Source organism: Mustela nigripes, chromosome 12, assembly GCF_022355385.1.
Source record: "Mustela nigripes isolate SB6536 chromosome 12, MUSNIG.SB6536, whole genome shotgun sequence".
NCBI lineage: Eukaryota > Metazoa > Chordata > Mammalia > Carnivora > Mustelidae > Mustela > Mustela nigripes.
The window spans coordinates 103372602-103392456 of NC_081568.1; the positions used below are offsets into that span (position 1 = coordinate 103372602).

General features: G+C 47.0%; 1 long non-coding RNA gene and 1 pseudogene across 3 annotated transcripts in view; both read right to left on the bottom strand.

Annotated features, from left to right (window-relative positions):
- Nucleotides 1-19855, bottom strand: part of LOC132028754 (uncharacterized) — an 89200-nt gene that overhangs the window by 59551 nt on the left and 9794 nt on the right. For all 3 annotated transcript variants that reach the window (XR_009407529.1, XR_009407530.1, XR_009407528.1), the window contains exon 2: nt 13926-13999. This is a non-coding gene — a long non-coding RNA (uncharacterized LOC132028754). The remainder of the gene's footprint in view (nt 1-13925; nt 14000-19855) is intronic.
- Nucleotides 15777-15875, bottom strand: LOC132029002 (U6 spliceosomal RNA; annotated as a pseudogene).

The window sequence follows — 19855 nt, forward strand, 5'->3', positions numbered from 1 at the left end:
CCCTTTTCCTGCATTGTTCAACTGGTAATTAGACTAAAACAATCCAAACTTCTGAGAAGTCATCAGGACTGGGCCGCTAATAGAGAACTGTTCTCTGAAAACAAATCCATATATGGTAGGCATTTCTCATCTGTTCTTTCATAAACTCTAAATCCAAGATTTCAAATTAACTTATGATTGGCCAGACAATCTTCTTTCTACAAACCTGACCTCCTGGTGGACTCATGGTGAAAGCCCTCAACTGTGTTCATCCTAATCTATGAGAACTCAGGGGGTCCCAGAATAAAAAACTGAATTTGGATTCAAAACCTGGTTGCTATAATTAATAAGAACCTATATCCTGACAAGGGGACCACTCATTTGGCTCCAAACATACACACAGCCAAGAAGGTCAAGCTCATAGATGCACAAGAAACAGAACACCCACATGCCTTCCTCAGGCTGCCCTCACTCCTCTACCACCAGATGGGGCTCCATCCTGGGGAGACCCTCCAAAGGCACCCCCCCTCCGCTGACTACAGAGAGGTTGACCTCTGCAGAGCTGGGGTTTGGATGTGGGATTTGAAGTGCCCCATGATGTTTATGCTTCTAAAACTCCGAACACCTGCCATACAGCGACACTGTTTCCTTCACCACCGACTTGCCACTCCTCCTCCTTCATTCTGCCCTCTACTCTCTTTCCCCTTCTTCTATTCCCTTGGCAAATCCAAATCTCTTTGTTCAGACTTCCTTTGTAACTACCCTAACAATGGCTTGATTCTGAGAATATACTACACAGAAATCACAAAGCCAGTACGGGATTTTGGCAAGAATTCCAAAGCAATCATATCCAGATTTCAGAAAACCATGCCAGAAGATGATCAGCTCCCCTAATCCCTGGGCCGTGTACTGACATGGCCCAAAGAGAACAGGAAAGGATGAGGATGCAGGGGACCCTAACAACGCCCCCTAGGGAGGTCTCATTTACACGGGCGGTCCTTCACAGCCTTGGCAGAAAACATAGCTCTCCTTGCATATTACAGCCAACAATACCCCGTTTTAGCCTGCCTCTTCTCACTGACATCTGCATGAACAGTGACATCCCTGGAGCTCCACGCTGCTAACACGCTGGACTTGTGTGCATTTTGGCTTCCATCTGCAAAGAGGCAGCTTTCTTGGCCCAAGTGCCCTCATTCAGGAGAAGCCATCCCTGCACATGGGCCGTTAATTCTGATTTTCTTGAGGCACATCCTGGCTTCTGGGAGAGCTCCCTCTGCGGGCCTCAAAATGTTAAGTGTCAAGTCCCCTCTAATGGTGGTCGTAACGTCATTTTCAGGCTTTCTTAAAAGTGCCAGGCACTGCACATTTACAAGGACACTATTAGATCTCTTGTAAAAAAGAGAAGAGTTGGGGCGCCTGGGTGGCTCAGTGGGTTAAGCCTCTGCCTTCGGCTCAGGTCATGGTCTCAGGGTCCTGGGATCGAGCCCCACATTGGGCTCTCTGCTCAGCAGGGAGCCTGCCTGCTTGTGCCTACTTGTGATCTCTCTCTGTGTCAAGTAAATAAATAAAATCTTTAAAAAAAATGTTTTTAAAAAAAAAAGAAAGAGAGGAGTTCAAATAACTGTATCTTTCCTCCCTAAGCAGCTAAACATAAAGAATATTCTGTCTGTTATACACCAAAAGTGCAATTTTTACAACCTACATTTTAATGTTGTTCATCTCTAGGAAACAAAACTTTTAGAGTGCCTACAACCCCAGTACAGGATTCAGGACCAACTGATCTAATCTTCTAAGAACTGGAAAGCTCCTTCAATGTGTACGCTTCTTTGGGACTTGGGACATCAGAGCAATAACCTGATGCAAAGGCTCTGACCCAAACCTCCAGGTTAAACGAGAGTAACTTCGCATTTGTTGAATAGTTATTATTAAATGTATTTATCAAAATTACAACATTCAGTTACAGTTTGACAGACTATGCCAGAGAGGCACTAAAGGCTGTCAGCCAGCAGGTGAGGCAAAACATGACCATGATAACCCTGGAAAAGTTCTTCTGGAGGAGCAACAAACCATTATCTCAAGAAGCTTCTAGAACAAGTGTTTTGGTAGCACGCTAGATGAGAAAACTGATTTGTTTGTTTAGGGATCATTTAAAACCACAACCTTTTAGAGTGTTTCACATTTTGTGGGTCAGAAATTTGGACAAGGAGCAATTTGGGAGATGCCTCCACTGCACGGGACAATGTCAGAGGAGGCACACGCGATGAACTAGTCTGCAGCATGGAGGTGGTGTCATTCCCATTTCAGCGGGGAGGGATGGAAGGCTGGCTTCAGCGGAGACTCTCCACTGTAGCACCTGCTACAAGGGCTCCAGGGCAGACCTCCTCAGTGGCAGTTCAGGGCTGGAAAAGCAGTGTTCCTGCAGACAGGCCAGAAACTGCATGTCCTTCTCTGACTTAGCCTCGGAAGCCCCACGAGGATACCTGCTGTCCTATCTGACTGGGACAGAGTGGGGACAAGCCCACCTAGTTTCAAGGAGGTGGACCTTGTTTTAAAATCCAGATGCTACCCAGGCACCTGATATAAAACAGAATTCAAAAAACCTGACGAAAAGATAACGCACTTGAGCCTGGATGCAAACACTCAGAATTGCTTGTTTCAGGGGCTGAGTCTGACAAAAAGGAACCAGAGTGATTGCTTTTCAAAACACTAATCAAAAACGGCAGGGAAACAGCCCCGATGGCACTCTCCAAACTTGATAAACAGACCTGAGGTTGAGAAACTGGCCATGAGCCCTACTATTACCAGTAAATTCTGACCTGACAAGGCAGATGTTTGTGAAGCTGGACGAATCGCCCTTCTCTATATGGCTTTGGCCTTTAGAAACCTCCAGGAGAGATTTCACTGAGGCTGCCTTCCCTTGAGAAGTAAATCCCTAAGGCTTCATAGCCCTCGCCTCTGAGTCACCCCCTGCGCTTCACACTGCCTCTTTTTATTTTCTCTTACTCCCTCAATCATCCTCATAAAGGCAAGAGGATGTATGAGAGGACCTTGACCCGAGACCACCTGAGGGAACCACCAACAGAGAGCACCTCGGAACACTGTCTACAGCAGCAGTTCTCAGCCAAGACCAGCTGGCCCTCCCCACCCTCACCCCAGCGCACCTGGCTGCTCACCATCCTACGAGGCACAGAACAGCCCCACAACAAGGAACTATCCCGCACAAAATGTCAAGAGCCCCCAAGGCTGGCCACCCTGCTGGAAGGGACACACTCTGCTAGAACAGACGGTTGGGCAGACTCCTGGTAGAGCCCTCATGATCTCTCTCTCTGTTTTTGAACCATGCACAGATAGCTGACTGACTTTCTAGGGACTACATGGATCCACGGATTCACACAGCCCCTCTCTCGGTAGTGGTACCTGTGCACTGGGGGAGGGTCCTGCCTGTCTGTCATCCCCCAGCAGGACGATGGCAGTAGGGACACAGACGTGGCCCAGGCTGGCCAAACATGCCTTTGTCCTCTGCCACCTGTAGCTCTGACAGCACTGATACCTGCCTGCGTGTCTCCTCCCCGCCGTGGTCCACTCTTCCACGCCCTGCTGTGTGTGTGGCAGACTTACTATGCTTTCGCTTACAGATCAAAGGCTGTCCACTTACCAGACAGAAAACACCATTTAGAGACTCTGACGTTCACCTTTGGGGAACTCCTGGTCGTCATTTTTTATTGGGTCTCTTCCATCACACATTTGTAAAGCTACTTCCTACTCCAAACATTAATTGCTATTTTCCTCTTAAAACAAGGTTTCGGTGACACCACGACATGGCACGTAAAACCACAATTCCCTCAGTGAAATAAATTACATCGCTGGGCTGGTGCAAACAGCACAGCAGACTATTAGCAGGCCAGGCCCGTTAATGGTGTGTGATGTGTTGCCATTCTCCCAAGACAAACATAAACACTTTCTGTACAATTTCTGGCTTCGCATCCTCCTTTCCAGCTGCATTTTACCCCAGGAGGTCTCATCTCAGCTGTCCCACAGGGCAGATGGTCCCGGGCATGGCCCTCACTCAGCGGGCATTCCTCCCTGCAAACAAGGACTCTCGAAAATATCTGCCGCTGAGCTAATTTAATTTCTAAAGGACTATTAATTTTACCTCCAGTCAAATACACGCTCTAGAACTCCTTTGATCCTAAAGGCAAAGGAAGCCCTGGGAAATGCCTGTGTCCAGAAGCTGGGTGCTGCAGACAAGCGTAAACACAGGCCCTGAGTGCCAGGAAACTCTGTCCCCAGCCGGCTGATACAGAAACGGTGGGACCTGTGCTGAGGAGGGGCAACAGCCCTCAAAACATCAGCTACAGGGGCACCTGGGTGGCTCAGTGGGTTAAGCCTCTGCCTTCGGCTCAGGTCATGATCTGAGGGTCCTGGGATCGAACCCCGCATGGAGCTCTCTGCTCAGCAGGGAGAACTGCTTCCCCCTCTCTCTCTGCCTGCCTCTCTGCCTACTTGTGATCTTTCTCTCTGTCAAATAAATAAATAAATAAAATCTTTAAAAAAACAAAAAACACATCAGCTACAAACATGCATTGAGCACCCCAGGTGGGGAGGGTGGGTAACAACAATTAAGAAACTTTCAGTAATGACTGGATCACTCAGGCCACCGGTAGCTGCAATTACAATCACCACCTACTAGGTAGGCCTTACCTAGGTCACCTCAGTTAATTCTCAACAATTCCATACGTGGGTATGATTATCCCCCTTTTACAAAGAAGGAAGCTAAGCCCCAGGAAGCCTAGTAACTTGCTGAAGGTCAGAGAGCCTGGGTGTACAGAGCAGAGACTGGATCCCAAACCTCCCCGAGCAAGGGTAGGCCTTCCCCACCACAAAACCCACCCAGACACCGACTCCGTCCTGCCCTGGCCCTGGACCGGCTCCAGCACTAAAATGCGACTGGACAGGGTTGTCTCCCAAACATTCTCTTCTCCCAAAAGCCTGATATATAATAGCTCTCAAGTGTCTACTAACTGGTAAAATACCTAAACAGACTGCATAATCAGCAAACAAAATCCAGTCCTGTGTATTTAATCATTAACATTTTTAGGTTATAGAAAATGCATACTCCTTCATTTCAGGATGAGCTGGGCTACTTGTCAGGTACAACTGGGCTCCATCTGTAAGGACCAGAAGACAAGGATCAAGACATTCTTGGCACCTGCCCAGACTGGAAGAAAAACTCGGTCCTCTCACAAAGACCCCAGGTTCAGACGTTACAAACAGAGGTTGATTAAACTGGGGTGGAGATCAGGGATTTAATCCCAGTTCCTGGGAAAGAGCACAGCAGGGGAAGTTATCAGCTAGAAAAATACAGAAGGAATAAACGGAAGAAAAGACAGGGCACATTAACAACTTCGAATTTTAAAGTTCTCTGATTTGTAAAACCAAGAACAAGATACTTGTAAAATAATCACAGACTTTGATTTTTACACCCCTATTCTCTATAAAACTATACTTACATCATTTATACCTTATATGGAGAGTAATCAATGATTGAAATAGTATATACATACTATTTCACTTTGCAATAAGAAAATCATGAATATGAACCAATCTTCTAACTTATTAAGATTAAACTTATATAAACAAGTTAGAATCCTATGAATACACAATTCCATCACATTTGAGCATTTAATTTTGTAAACATGAACGCTAATATATAAACTTCCAGTAACTTCCCTTCTGCCACTGTGGTTACAGACCTCTATAGATGGCTTTAAAAAAGATAGAGAACTACTGAAATGAAACTATACCACATGAAGTACAATAAGTAAAGAAATATAAAGTGTGCCTTCATGAATAGGCAATGACACCACACTTTTCCACTAAAAGGTCTGCTTTCTAAATTATCTTTCATAAATGCTCAGGGCTCACAGCTGGGGAGTCAGGCACTCCCACCGCACATTTGCTTACACTTTTAAGAATCCTGAAGAGACCAATCAGGTATTCCCCACACGTAAATGATGTCAAGAAACTAGATATTCCAAATAAGCTGTTTTTGTCGACATAACTTGTAGTATTAAAAATTGAATTTGTTTCTAATTTGCATGGTTTTGCACACAACATATTTTCACTTCAAGTAAAACATTTCCCATTCCCTTGCGAAGCCCCAGGCAGGCACTGCACATGAGGACACGCTCACCATTAACCCCATCAGCACTGGCAACAGCCCGCAAGACAAGTTCACATACCAGACTGGGGGCACTACCAAGAGATCATTCCCAAAGCCTGACTGTCACCAAAAGACAAAGTAATGATTTATGCCACTGTGCAAGATGAAGCTTGCTCTTTTTATTCAAGCTCTATTAATCTAGCCAATGGCCATCGTTCTTCGTCCCGCTGCGGAGACCAGGTCAGACCCTGTTCTGGCCTGCAGCACTCCTGCCAGCTCTAGATCAGTAAGGCCTGTGTCCTTTAATACAGAACTGAAGCCGCTCACCCAGCTGACTCTTTCTGTGGTCATCAATCAGGGTTAGACTACAGCTGGTCTTTTGACCCACGGGGAGATGGGATGTCTGCCACTATTTCCTGGAGAGAAGCAAGGAGACGTCCCAAGAAGTCACTATCAGCAAAGTCAGGTGACCCAGTGAAAGGGCCATCAGGGAAGAAGAATTTCCAGAAACAACAGTGTTCTCTGTCCCTGAGGTGGCACAGAACACTTCACAGAAAGTAGTCAGTGGCCAGGGATCCAGAGGAAGCACACTCACCCAGGATATCAACACCACATAGTGAAGCCCAGAGGTCAATTTAAGGAGACACACACACCTCCATTCAGGCTAGGAGGGGGGGGGGTGGGCAGATGAACCAGGTTCTGGGGGTCAACGCAACTTACCAAACGGCAAACAAAAACATGTCCTCACTCAGTATTTGTGAATTTAGACAAAAACTCTTGACCTTACAAATTCTCTTCAGCAACTTTTAGAATTTTTTTTTTTTTTATTGTTAAGTAAAACCCTATCCCCAACATGGGGCTCTAACCCACAACTCCGAGATCAAGAGTTGCTTGCTTTACTGATGGAACCAGCCAGGCGACCCCTCTCTGGCAATTTTTAATCCTGAATTAACCTCCAAAGCAATTCTAAATTTTAAAACTCCGTGTAATGGTCAATCTTTTCTTGTGAATTAACTGGGCAGTTCAACCAGGGAGAAGGGCCTGAGAGCAGCGGCGTGGCTTCCCACTGTGGGCTTCTGGGTACAGCACATGGTAATGACCCGATTTATGTGCTCGCAGCCAGTGACAGAAGCCAGTGCTGCATTCTGCGAAACGAGCCTGGGCAGTGGCAACGACCCTGATTTGCGGGCTCCCGGTGTCTTATCAGTATAGAGAAGTGAGTCCTCCTTCCATCACTGCAGGGCCCTCCCCCCACAAACACACCCACACCAGTCTGTACACACGCACTTGCACAACAGACTGAAAAGTTCCATGACTCCCACGAAGCATGTCCCCTTCTGGGCCACAGAAGGAGGGTGGGCCCCCAGCTGTGGGTACTGTTTGTGGGTGGAGGGACCACTTCAAGCCTGTTTGTTCCACAGGTGTCTGGATGACTCCAGGGAGGCTGCGGGGGGGGGGGGGGGGACATCACCTCTCCACAGCCCAGGCTCTGCCCAACTCCAAAGGGTCCCATTCGCACACAGAACATGGCAGTCCTTCCTCCCGCCCACCCCCAAGCCTCAGAAGGCCTGTCTTCCCCTCAACTTCACTACCAACTTGAAGCAATCAAGTTTAATCTCAAATTAAATCTCGCCAAGTTTAACCTCGCCACCTCTCGATTTTCTAATCTACGTGTAATCACAATAAACTATATACAAGCTACTTGGCACCTCTTCTTACACTTTTTTAAGCCTATATAAATACCTCAGAGAGCACTGGACTAGGAGTCAGAAGCCCTACCTTCACTTATATCATTCATTCTCCTACCAAGTGCATAGTAAGCACCTACTGCATGCCAGGGACCAAAGTTATAAATGTGAATGGACATGACAGATAGGACTCCTGCCCCCATGGGCTTTTGGGCAAATCATTTGCTGTCTTTAACTGAAATCAAAGGATTTGGACAAGCTCTTTTAAGTCCCTTCCAGCTCTCCTACTGCACTCCCTACTTTACTGCCAAGGGGGGCCTGAAGCATTCTGGAATGTTCTGCTTCCCTGAACAGATGCTATTTATACTTCATGTCCATATAGCTCAGGCTGCAGACGTGTGACTTATCTCAATTCTGCCAAGCACAAACGACTCGTTTTCATCCCAGAGTGGATTCGACTACGTGGAGCCCTATGCTAGAAGGCCTACTGGCACGCACATCTCAGCCTCCTTGGCACGGGGACCCTCACAGCCCATTCCCTGCACACAGAGGAAATCTGCTTCCTTCAGATCAAAACTACAGAAAAACAGGAGCAAGGCTGCCAGGGCTTCCTTGCATGTTGCCTGGGTTTGTTTATTTCTTCTTCATCAACTCACATCATTTCTGACACTGCACTTCAATTTCCTGGACACAGCCAGGGAGTAAAGCTTTTAAGAGGCACTGAAGCCCGGCCAATTTCTGATTAGCCACTGTAATGAAGGAAAGGAACAGCACACAGCCAAGGTAAGAAGACTCTTGCCTCTAAGTAGTACAGGGCAATGATTCTTGAACAGAAGGTTGAGATGCATTAGGGAAACAAGTTAAACTCCCTCCCGGCCCACCCCCACCCCCAAATTACGCTCAGCTAACATTTCAGGAAAACACAAGGCTGGAGTTTTCTTTCTGGGGAGTTCCCAAGAGCACCACATCTACCTAAAAGGGGGATGCCTTCAGTTTCCATGATCACTTTATAGGGGGAAATATCAGCTCCTGAATCTAGGGGAGGTAGAGATTTTGAGTAGAACTCTACACACTCCATCTATGATCAAATGCCCAATGTGATCAATTCACAGTGGTGAAGGTTTTTGTTAGCACATTTTAATAGAGGTTTTCTGTTTCTCAGAGCCAAGCTCATAAACATTAGGCAGAAATGCATGCAGTAGAGAGGGAGAAGCTAGAGAAGAAGGCGATCAGACATGAGACAGTAAGAGTATGAATGAAGAGCGACATGCGAAGAGCTGGGCCCCAGAAATAAACCAGCGAGCAGCAGAGATGTGGACACTTGATGGCACTGTCCTTCCTTATCATACGCCTGGGCATTCCAGAAGTGACTCAACATTTCATGACTGTGTCAGATACACAAATCACCCTCCCCATCCTCCCTTCTCCAATCTCGCCCAGTGCCACCCTGCCTTGCCCTGCCCACCCTGGTCACTTCACTCCCCTTCCGAAAGAAACCAGGCTGCCTTGGGGAATGGTGCCAGCTGTGACTGGTGCAGAGAACTATCTATTAACCACTACTTTTCTCTTCCTTCTCTTGGAACAACCTTTATCACTATCCTCTTCCTCCTCTCTCCTCTGTTTCTTCAATAATGATCACAGAGAACCTAATTTGCAAGTTAGAAGCCCAGGATAGAATCCCAGCTCCCCTACTGCCCTATTGGGAAACCACGAATGAGTCCCAGAACTTCTCTCCATGCCTACCGAGCAGGGCTCTAGGAAGCGGCAGACATGAACATACGCTAGGGACAGAACAGCACTAAGCAAACAGAAGGCACAGCTCTCACTTTCTTGCCAAATCCCCACTGTAAGATTTAACACTTGGAACACTGCTCAGCTCAAAGGAATGTGATGACCATCAGGCTCCAAATAAATCACATCAAAGGTGACTGGCCAGCCTTCCCAGAAGTAAAAGACATAATCCCAATTCTAAAGGAGCTCTCTTGTCTGGTGGATTCCCCTCTTTTCAGTGTGAATGCCATGATCCTGAGGAACTGGCAGAGAGCTCTGTAGGGACACCGACCAACTGCTTTAAGTCACTAACTCTAGCGTAGAGCAGGGAAAGCTATGTTCCTGCCCAGAACAGTGGCTGTGCCTCCCCAAGCCCTCCCCTGGTCCATGGAAATGCAACTGTAGGGCCACTGGCAGGCAACAGGCCAGAGCTCCTGAGGCCCTGCTGCTCCACCCCCAAGGGCCATCTCACCGTGATAAAGACCTCAAAAGGGCTAATGAAATTATCTCCTCTGCCTTTTATTCCTCAGTAACAACCACAAAATTAGACGAAATGACCCCCTGCTCCTCCAATTTAAGGCCCATTTTATGACCTCCAACCCCAATTCTCTCTCTTTTAAACGGATATAAGACCCTGAAGACCCACAAGCCAATGGGATTAGTAACTAACAGCTCCCTCCTCCAGGCGGGTTCTCCAGAGGGTGATTCTTCTTCCCCCAGGGTGGGGTCACGATCAGTTCAATCTTCATGCTTCAGAGACAGCCCCTTTGAACAAGATCAGATGTTTCTCCACCCCGGCCTGGTACTCTGCTCAAAGGAGCAGCAGCCCCTTCTCACTCATGGCATTAATGTCAACTCAGCCAGAAAGGCAAAGGCAAAAGGAAAAGGTCAGCATGGTTAATTGTCCACCAGGCTCAGATGCAGGCCCCCTCAAACCAGCACCTTGGGAGGGCTCATCACCCCCATAAAATGTGAAGTGCACTTTGAACCCAAGAACAAGGAGAATGAGGACTATTTACCCCGGCCTGCTGGGCTGCAAAGGGAGCTTGGGCTATTTGTTTTCTTTTCCAGTTTGCGACCAGAAAGAGGAGAAGGACACCCGGCAGCAACCCCAGGCAGGCAGGGGGAAAGGGCAGGGAGGGGAGCACCAGGCATGGCTGTCGGGAAATAAAAGAGAAGAGATAAACATCAGCAGAGGTGGGCTGAAGGGAGCCAGGCAGGGGTCTGTCCAGCTTTGAAAAAGGGATTTGAGAGAATAGGATTCCAGAAGCCTCGGAAACTGTGCCATGTAAGAAATGCTTTCAAGAGAAATGGAAACATTTAAAATGCACCGTATTTACTCTTCACCATTAAAAGAGAGTGAAAGAGCTTCCTCTCCTATTTGGAAAAGTTACTTTTATTAACTAGTTACCCCAAGGCCTCCTTCCACCTCGGGTCGGTAATTGTAAGAAGATGCTGAGGAACAGGACACAGCCATTTCTTAATTGGAAGAGGACAGGAGAGTGATCACAAAAACAGTCCCTTCATAAAGGAGAAGTCCAAGAGCACCTATTTACAAGCAAGTCATCCTGGAAACTACTTATAAGTTATCTTGAAATCAACAACAAACACCCACAGTGGATAAGACAAACCAGCCAACAAACCACAGCTGACAAGTCACCTGATCAAAGCACAAAGTGGCTCCTAAATAACGCGCTGATTCTGCCCTGGACATGGAAAAAAAAAAAACCAAACTCCCCCTCCCAGAGCTGTCAATTCCTGGGTGCAGCTTTGCAATGAAAACTGAAAGCCTATATTGGAGACTTTGCTTCTTCCTTAAGAAGAAGAAAAGATAAAGGTTTCACCTGAAAAACAAACAAACAAAAAAAACCCTAGATACCTGAGGGGAGATGGGCCATTTCTTTTCTGTGTCATCTAGAACCACATGCAGTCTGGGTTCCCTGCCATTTCAGCAATAAAGGACAAGGTCAGTCCCCGCACACTAATGACACTGGGGCCTGAGACCAGCAGCACAGTTGCTGTGTCCGCTTGTTGCCTTTGCTCTGATGGCTCCCAAGTGTCTACCCTGGACACAAGGGGCCCATGCTGGACAGAGTCTTTGGATCAAGGCCAACACACCAAAATGGCTATATTAAACACACACTGACACACACACAGGCCCTGATATACAAATTCTGCTGAGGCACCAGCAGGCCCATCTTTAGAAACAGTAAACATCCCATGAAAGAAGAACCACCCCTCCCCCATCCCAAACAAAGTTCAGAAGCTCTAAGAAAATCCAGGAACTGTATCACTTCTTGGGCTACTGAAAATGATGTGGGGTGGTCAAGGTTTGACTAGGGAATGCTAGTGAATTGTGTCTGGATGCATACCTCTGTGTGCCTGTGCCGTACGTACGGAAGAGGATCAGCTCAGGAACTTGATGACTTCACCCACTACATTTGTTTTCTAACTAGATTAGACTTGTATTGTAAACCAGGAGTCCCTCTAAGAATCAGGTATCTCCTAGCTCAATAAGCTGCTAATGCTTACCAATTGGTAAGCGCTCCCCATGTATTTGGCAGCATAAAAACCAGACACACAGCCACCACCTTGCATATGGCCTCTGCAGGAATAGTGTAGCACCCAACAGGCAATAATATCTCAAATTCCAAAACCTAAAAAGCTAAAACTCACTCATATCTTACCATCTGGGCTTTTAAACTGCAATTAATTTCCTTAACTTATTCTTCAAGTATGATAGACAAACTGGCTTCCATGGAGACTGCAAATTCTTGGGCAAAGCTCAAGTCCTCACTCTACCCAAACCCTAGGAAATTTTAAGAACATGAAAAAGGTCAGCTGAGATTCAGACTTCTTGGGCTGCCTTGTCTTTCACTAAATTCTCGCACGCAGCTATGTGTCTGGGGCTCAGCACCAGGTAAAAGAAACCACAGCTATGTGACTGCTTTTATGTGCGATTCATCAACCAGGACCTCTATTAGGAATGCAGAAACCAGAAGAAGACTCCTTTCTTTTTGCTTCAGTGCTCCACACACCTCACCAGAGTAGCTGAAAAGGCCAAACGATGAGTAGTGTTCTTGGGGAGGCAGGAGAAGAAGGGAAGAGCGAAGACTCAAAACCATATTCTCCTGTGTGAAGACCCAGGTCCCATGCTGGTTTCAATACTCCGTGAACCACCAGCCTGGGGGCTGCTACTCCCAATACCCAGGGTGAAACAAAACAGCATCAAGCCAATCAGCCCACATCTCAAAGAACCCATCCTGCGGAGAAGTTTGGGAAAGACAGATGCAATGACTTAAGGTTTTTGCGAACCTTATTTAAACCTCAACTGTGTTTTAAGAGCAATTGCTCAAATCACTCAGAAATATTTTTATTTCCTCTTGGTTGTAAACTGGGCAAGTCTCTTATTTGCTCCCTTACACATTTAGACACATGTTCAGTGCTGGGACTGACCACGGCTCCCGGGGTCTAGCTGACCATAGTCTCTCCCAAGGCAGCCAGGAGGGCTGGCTGCTCATGGTCACAGGCTGTCATTTAGCACATCAGTGCTCCATGACCTAGCTCCACTTATTATTCCATAGAAAGACAATGACATGAAAACGCCTTTTCATTGGGGGAGGAATCTAAACTCCTATTGACTTATTATGGTAAATTCTCAATTATACATGGTCATATGAGCAAAGAGGCACTCTACAAATCACTTAATTGGCTTAGAAATACATTATGATGTTTTTGTCACCAAGAATGTTTTCTTCATCAAACATATTTATTCATTTATTGAAAGTCTGCTCCATGCCAGGAAACGGGCTAGGTGGGAGACGGCAGTAAAGGAACTCACAGACTAGAGGGAGAAGTTGTGCACGAACAAATACGTCCAGCTCACACGGCGAGCAAGAGCGCTGTGTGAGCAGACAGGCTGTGATTGGTTCTGCTGTAAAGCCGAGAGGAAAGGCTAGGCTCCAAAAAGCCTCTCGCTGAAACAGTCTGATCAATAGCATATGATATTTGGGCTGGGTCTTAAATGAGGAAAAATAATTCTAAAAGACCAAACTCCCATGCACTGCAGAAGGGAGCCCTGCTCAAAGTAAAAAATGTTGGTAATGAGAAGGCCAGCAATGCCCAGGAGAAAGCCAGCCAAGTAAACACCTTCACCCTGCAATTCCCCACAGGGGCCGGGGACCACTTCACACCTTTCTTACAGGAAATGTCACCCTACATAGAGGATTTTCTTTTTAATGAATGAGAACTCTGCGTGGTTATCAGAGCACATCATCAGGGCCAGAGTTTGCCTACATCCCACCTGAGTACGAGCAGGTCTTTACCTGTGTGAGTGCTCTGTAACAAGAGGCAAAATCATAAGCCAGCTGTGAATTCAAGAGTCTGCTTCCCCGCCGACCTGAAAAACAATAAGAAAGGGCCATTTTGGTTAATCTGGAACAAGCAGTCTTTTAATGCGCTCAGGAAAGGCCTGCAGACCACACCTAGGCTCCTTGGTCTCAAAGCAGAAAGTCTGGCCAGGAAGGGGGGTTGGGTCAGGGAGCCCTGGGTTAGAATCCCAGTGCTAGAACTCAGTGACAGGGTAACTGTAAGCCAGTTAGGTACTTAACCTACCTTTGCCTCAGTTTCCTTCCCTGCAGTACCCTTCTCACTGAACAACCATGCCATGCCCAGAGTCACATGACTGAGCACGTGATGGGTTGGCGGCCCTCTGGGAGCTTACAATCCAGAGAGACACAGACAGAGACAGCGAGTAATCAGGACCCTGATGCAGCTGATAAGAGGCAAGTAAGAAAAAGACAAGGTGATGTGAAGCCTTTACGGAAGTACTAGCTGGTCCCAGAAGGGTCAAAGGGAGCTCCCCAGAGCAGTGACAGCCAAGATGAGGTCAGACAAGCAGGAGTTGGCCAGACAAAGAGGACAAGCAAATAGCCTGCCTGACAGAGGCACCAGCCAAGTTGGATGCTCTTGAAGCAGGAAGAATAGAGTGAGCTCTCCCAAGAAAGGGGTTAATGAGAACTGGAGTATTCCAGGAGCCAAGAGGAAGACTGGCAAGACACGAAGCTGTGAAGGGAGGGAATCACAAAAGGCCCTGCAGCCATTTTAGGAGAGTCTGGACTTTACCTTAAGGCCAATGGCACGACTATGAAGGGTCTTACAGAGGAGAGAAGCATGGTCCGGGAACACCACAGAAAAGAAGGTATTAAAGGAGGCCATGGGAGTCCCACTGATTGAGAGTCCCCTGAATGCCACCTCGCTGGCCTGTTTGCAGAGGACTGAGAGAGAAGGCTCCAGGCTGGGGTCCCCCTGGCACTCCAGGCAAACCACAGCTTTCCCATTACTGGCTCCTCCAGCATGGGGCCATTACCCAGAGGCAGACACCCCACGGAGAGTGGAGCCTGCCTGTCCCAACACAACCTCCAGAAGGTCAAGGTGTGCCTGGTGTTCCCGTGGTTCTCAAAGTGACCCCCCAGACTAGCAGCATCAGTATCAACTGGGAATGTGTTAGAAATCCAGATTCTCAGCCCACCCTAGACCTAGCAACTCAGAATCTCTGAGGGTAGTGCCCAGCCATGTGTGTTATTAAAAGCTCTCCAGAGGGTGCCTGGGTGGCTCAGTGGGTTAAAGCCTCTGCTTTCGGCTCTGGTCATGAATCCAGAGTCCAGGGATGGAGCCCCCACATCGGGCTCTCTGCTCAGCAGGGAGCCTGCTTCCTCCTCTCTCTCTCTCTGCCTGTCTCTCTGCCTACTTGTGATCTCTCTGTCAAATAAATAAAATCTTAAAAAAAAGAAAAAAAAAAATAAGAAGCAGCCCTCCAGGTGATCCAGATGCTCTAAATGGGGGCAGTGCCAGGAGTGGGGTTGGGGAGGGTGCAGAGTACAGAAGGGCTGGCCTGGCCTATTACCTATGGTGTCCATTTTTGTTCACATGAAAATGCCCATCCTTGTTGATGCTCAGAACTCCTCCTAGCCCTGCAGATTGATGGGTAGAGAGCCCAGGGCCCACCACTGCAGGAGGATTTCATTTCCCCAAGAAACATTCATCTTTATTTCTTTAAAGACTTTTTATTTTAAGTAATCTCTGCACCCAGTGTGAGGCTCAAACTCACAACTCCAAGATCAAGACCCGCATGTTCTTCCAACTGAGCCAGCCAGGCACCCTTCATCCATTCATTTTTAAATATTGAATGCTTCACAGATTTGTCTGTCATCCTTGCCACAGGGCCATGTTTATCTCTGTATTGTTCCAACTTTATTTACTTTTTTTTTTTAAGATTTTATTTATTTGAGAGGGAGAGGAGAGATAGTGAGAGAAAACACAAGCAGGGAGGAGAGGGAAAAGCAGGCTCCCCCCTCTGCAGGGAGCCCAATGAGGGGCTCGATCCTAGGACCCTGGGATCATGACCTGAGCCTAAGGCAGATGCTTAACCGACTAAGCCACCTAGGCACCCCTGTGTGATTCCAATTTTAGTGTATGAGCTACCGAAGCAAGCACACACTTCTTCTCTCAGACAATACTTTTCCTCCCACCTAGATATAAAATCGGACTACTCGAGAAAAGAAACAGGCCATCCAGAAAGCTTCACATGGTTTTATGAAAGGGTCAAGTTTCTTCCTGGAGTGTGGAGCACCCTCTGTGGTTACAGAGATGCCAAGGCCCAGGAGCCAAGTCATTCGGGGTTGAGAATAGCTCGCTTCAGCTGCCTCTCACTTTGAATATCTGTCTTCTTTCTCTAAGCAAGAAAAAATTACCGCCCCCCGAAAAAAAGCATATTTCTGTAAAGAGCAGGCAAAACCTCACATTGTTTCTATAGTTCTCACTTATCTTTACAAAAGGGGAAAAATGGGGTCCAAAACATAAAAACAGTATTCGGTTGGATCAAGACAGATCATGGTGTCAAAATGCACACCCCAACCGCTTCCAGACTTGACTCAGCTTCCAGAGTATTGCCCTCTTGGCCACGCCACAGCGAGGGCGGCCGAGCTGCAGGATCTCCTAGCAGGTCCACAAACCCACGTAGACCAGGGGCACAAGCAGGGCCGCAGATATCCCTAGTGCCCTCCCTAGACTGCATCCCAAACCTGCAGAGTCTCCCCACCTGCTCTGGGCATGTGAGGTCCACACCTTCTAGAGGCCTCTACACGGCCTACGTGGCTTATCCACCCCACACTGCGCACCTCACTACCCACAAGAGAGACAACGACTGCTCTGCCATCTCCAGACTGTTGGCTCCAGCATACTGGGGTTCAGTAAGCTTGTGCTGCATAAATGACTGAACATGGAGACTCACCTAGAATAAGAATTTCAGGCCTAGATTCACCCCCTTACCTTCTCTAGCCCCAACAGGTAAAATGACTTGTCCAAGGTCACAGAGCAAGCTCATAGTCACACCACGGAATGGAGGGTTGGGCGGTAAGAAATGGTTCTCGGTGTTTTACAACAGTCACAGGCTGTGTGTTCCCACCTCTCCTGGGTACCAGCAAACCAGTACCCCTTAAGACAAAGGTATTTTATTTGTAATAGAACGGATTCGTTTTCTGTGTGTTTTATCTGAAGACCCTGCCCAAGAACATGTGGAACACCTTGTGAATCTTAGAATTAGGAGCACTAAGCTCAATCGGAAAGACAGGGAAAAAAATTAAAAAAAAAAAAAAAAAAAAAAAAAAAAACCAGCCATCAGTGAAGGTGTGGGTTGGTCTTCAAAAAAATTTCCAGAGTTCTGGTCCCTGGGATGTACTTCTTGATCACTTCCCTATCAGTTCAGTCTTACTCAGCCAATAGGGGCAAATGTAATCTCCCAACTCATCATCATACTATTCTGAAAACACACTATACCACTCAAACAAGCTTTGGCTTCGGTAATAGGATGTCCAAGCTCAGAGTTCAGCCAGGAGCTTCACAGATAAGAGAGAGAAAGCAGTCACTAACACACACTTTCACTTGACAGAGATCACAAGTAGGCAGAAAGAGAGAGAGGAGGAAGCAGGCTCCCTGCTGAGCAGAGAGCCCGACGTGAGGCTCGATCCCAGGACCCTGAGATCTTGACCTGAGCCGAAGGCAGGTGTGTGAAGGCGCCCCCTAACACACACTTTCTAAGTGGCACAGCCTCTCAGAAGAGTCAAGCCCTTCTCAGAACAGACTAGGAAAAAAGCCCCTACACAGAGGAAGTTCTCTCCTACTGGCCAAGTTCACCTGTTAAGCAGGTACAGAACCTAAATCATTTCCTCAGCTTTTCTCTCAAAATCAAACAGACTTATAAAAAAGAGCAAAATAATCCCAAGTACAATTATGATGTTTAATCTTAATTTTCTTAAATAAATCACCCGGCTTTTCATCACAACTGGTCAAGTGTATGTGAAATATGCCACACACATCATCAAGGCTCTCCGAGTCCCCGAACACACATACACACACGGGGGCTCTCTGAGTCCCCTGCACACACATACACACACACACAAAGTGAACGAGAACCAGTTCTGCCCACTGCACTCCCAGCTCACTGTGGCCCCTGGTGAGTGGCCCCACACACCTCCTCACATACCTGTTGTCTCTAGCCATCCCCTGTGGCACTGCTCTCCTCGTCCAGACCCCACACTTCACCCCATCAAGTCAGAGTCCACTCTCCCCCGATCCTAGCCAACTGCTTTTGAGAAGCATTTTACGAAAGTATTCCTATGAAGGTACAAATAAAAAATGTGTTCTCTGTTCTATAGATGCTTACATGTTGAAGAAGAGGTTTAAAGAGAAGTGTTTCACCCAATTTCTCCAGTGATAAAATTTTAGGCACAACAGTTAAGTGAATTCCAAATTATTTTTTTAATTTTTAATAGACTAGCTTCTGACTTGCACTCAGCAGTTCCTGGGGACTTTGATGCTGTCATACATAATTGCAGACAGAGCAGGAATCTTCTTCATCTCAGTGACCATTGCTAACACCCCGATAAGGATGTTCCTGCCAGATTACAGGTGTTCCTGTCAGGAAATCACTAATAATTAGGTGTGGATCAAATAACCACACATCTCTGGCATGAAGCCTGCTTCCGATGCAGTTTCTGATGGAAATGTAACACTCTGAGAATCACCAGGGAAGAACCCTTTCTCCATCCCTCCAATCCCATCACAGCAACCATTTCCTACTTCACCCACTTCATAAACTGACTTGGTCCCCCGGGTGGGGCTGAGAGGAACCCTGCATTTGTAGACAGGGAGGTCAATGTCAGTAGAATGATATGGAAAGCCCAACTCCTCAATCTGTCAGCTTACCTGGATCAGAACCAAACTGGTCTGTGGAGGATGAGGGGTCCTTCCTCATCCATGTCTAGTCAGCATTTATTTAGAAAGGGGACACTATTATCCCCAGCTGTCTGTCTAAACCAAAGTGGGAGAGGGTGTGGGAAAAGTCAGCTGCAGGACATTCCTTAGACTTCTCCACAGAGGTCCAAAGCTTAGAGCCTAGTATTTCCAAGAAGGCCCAAAAGTGTTTAATAGTCAGTGTCTATAAAACCTTCCTAAAAATAACAGCCTCACAGAACCGATGTCTTATGTTGTTCAAAAAGGGCTCTTTCATTTGGTCCCATCCAAGATAAGGGTCTCTCTGTAAAAATGAAGCACATGTCAAGATAAAAATTGAAGTGATTCCATGGGACAGAAACCAGTACCCAAGAGGCCAAGAAAAGAACATGTAAGGGTGTCCCTCAGACATGGTCAACATCACAGGCTCAGAAGGATGGGTTTCTAAATTAATGTTTCTCTACATTGTTGTTTCTAGAAACTGCCTGACCATAAGAACTACCTAGAAACTTGTTGAAAAACATACAGATCCTAGGACCCTCTCCAGTCTTATAAAGTTAAAACCTCAGAGGAGGGGTATATACCTAAACTACATCAGAAGCAGGCTTCATGCCAGGGGGAGAAGCCCCTAGTTAGAGCCTTCTATCCAGTTAAAATTACAAATATAAATAAAATTATAAAATATAGGGACACCTGAGTGGCTCAGTCTATTAAGTATCTGCCTTCGGCTCAGGTCATGATCTCAGGGATCAGGCCTGCATCTGCTTCTCCTCCCTCTGGCCCTCCCCTGCCTGTGCTCACTCTCCCTCTCAAATAAGTAAAATCTTTTTACAAAATTATGAAATATAGGGGCACCCGAGTGGTTCAGTCGCTTAAGCAGCTGACCCTTGCAGCCTGCTCAGGTTGTTATCTCAAGGGTGGTGAGATCAAGCCCGGCCAAAGGCTCCACACTCAGCAGAGAATC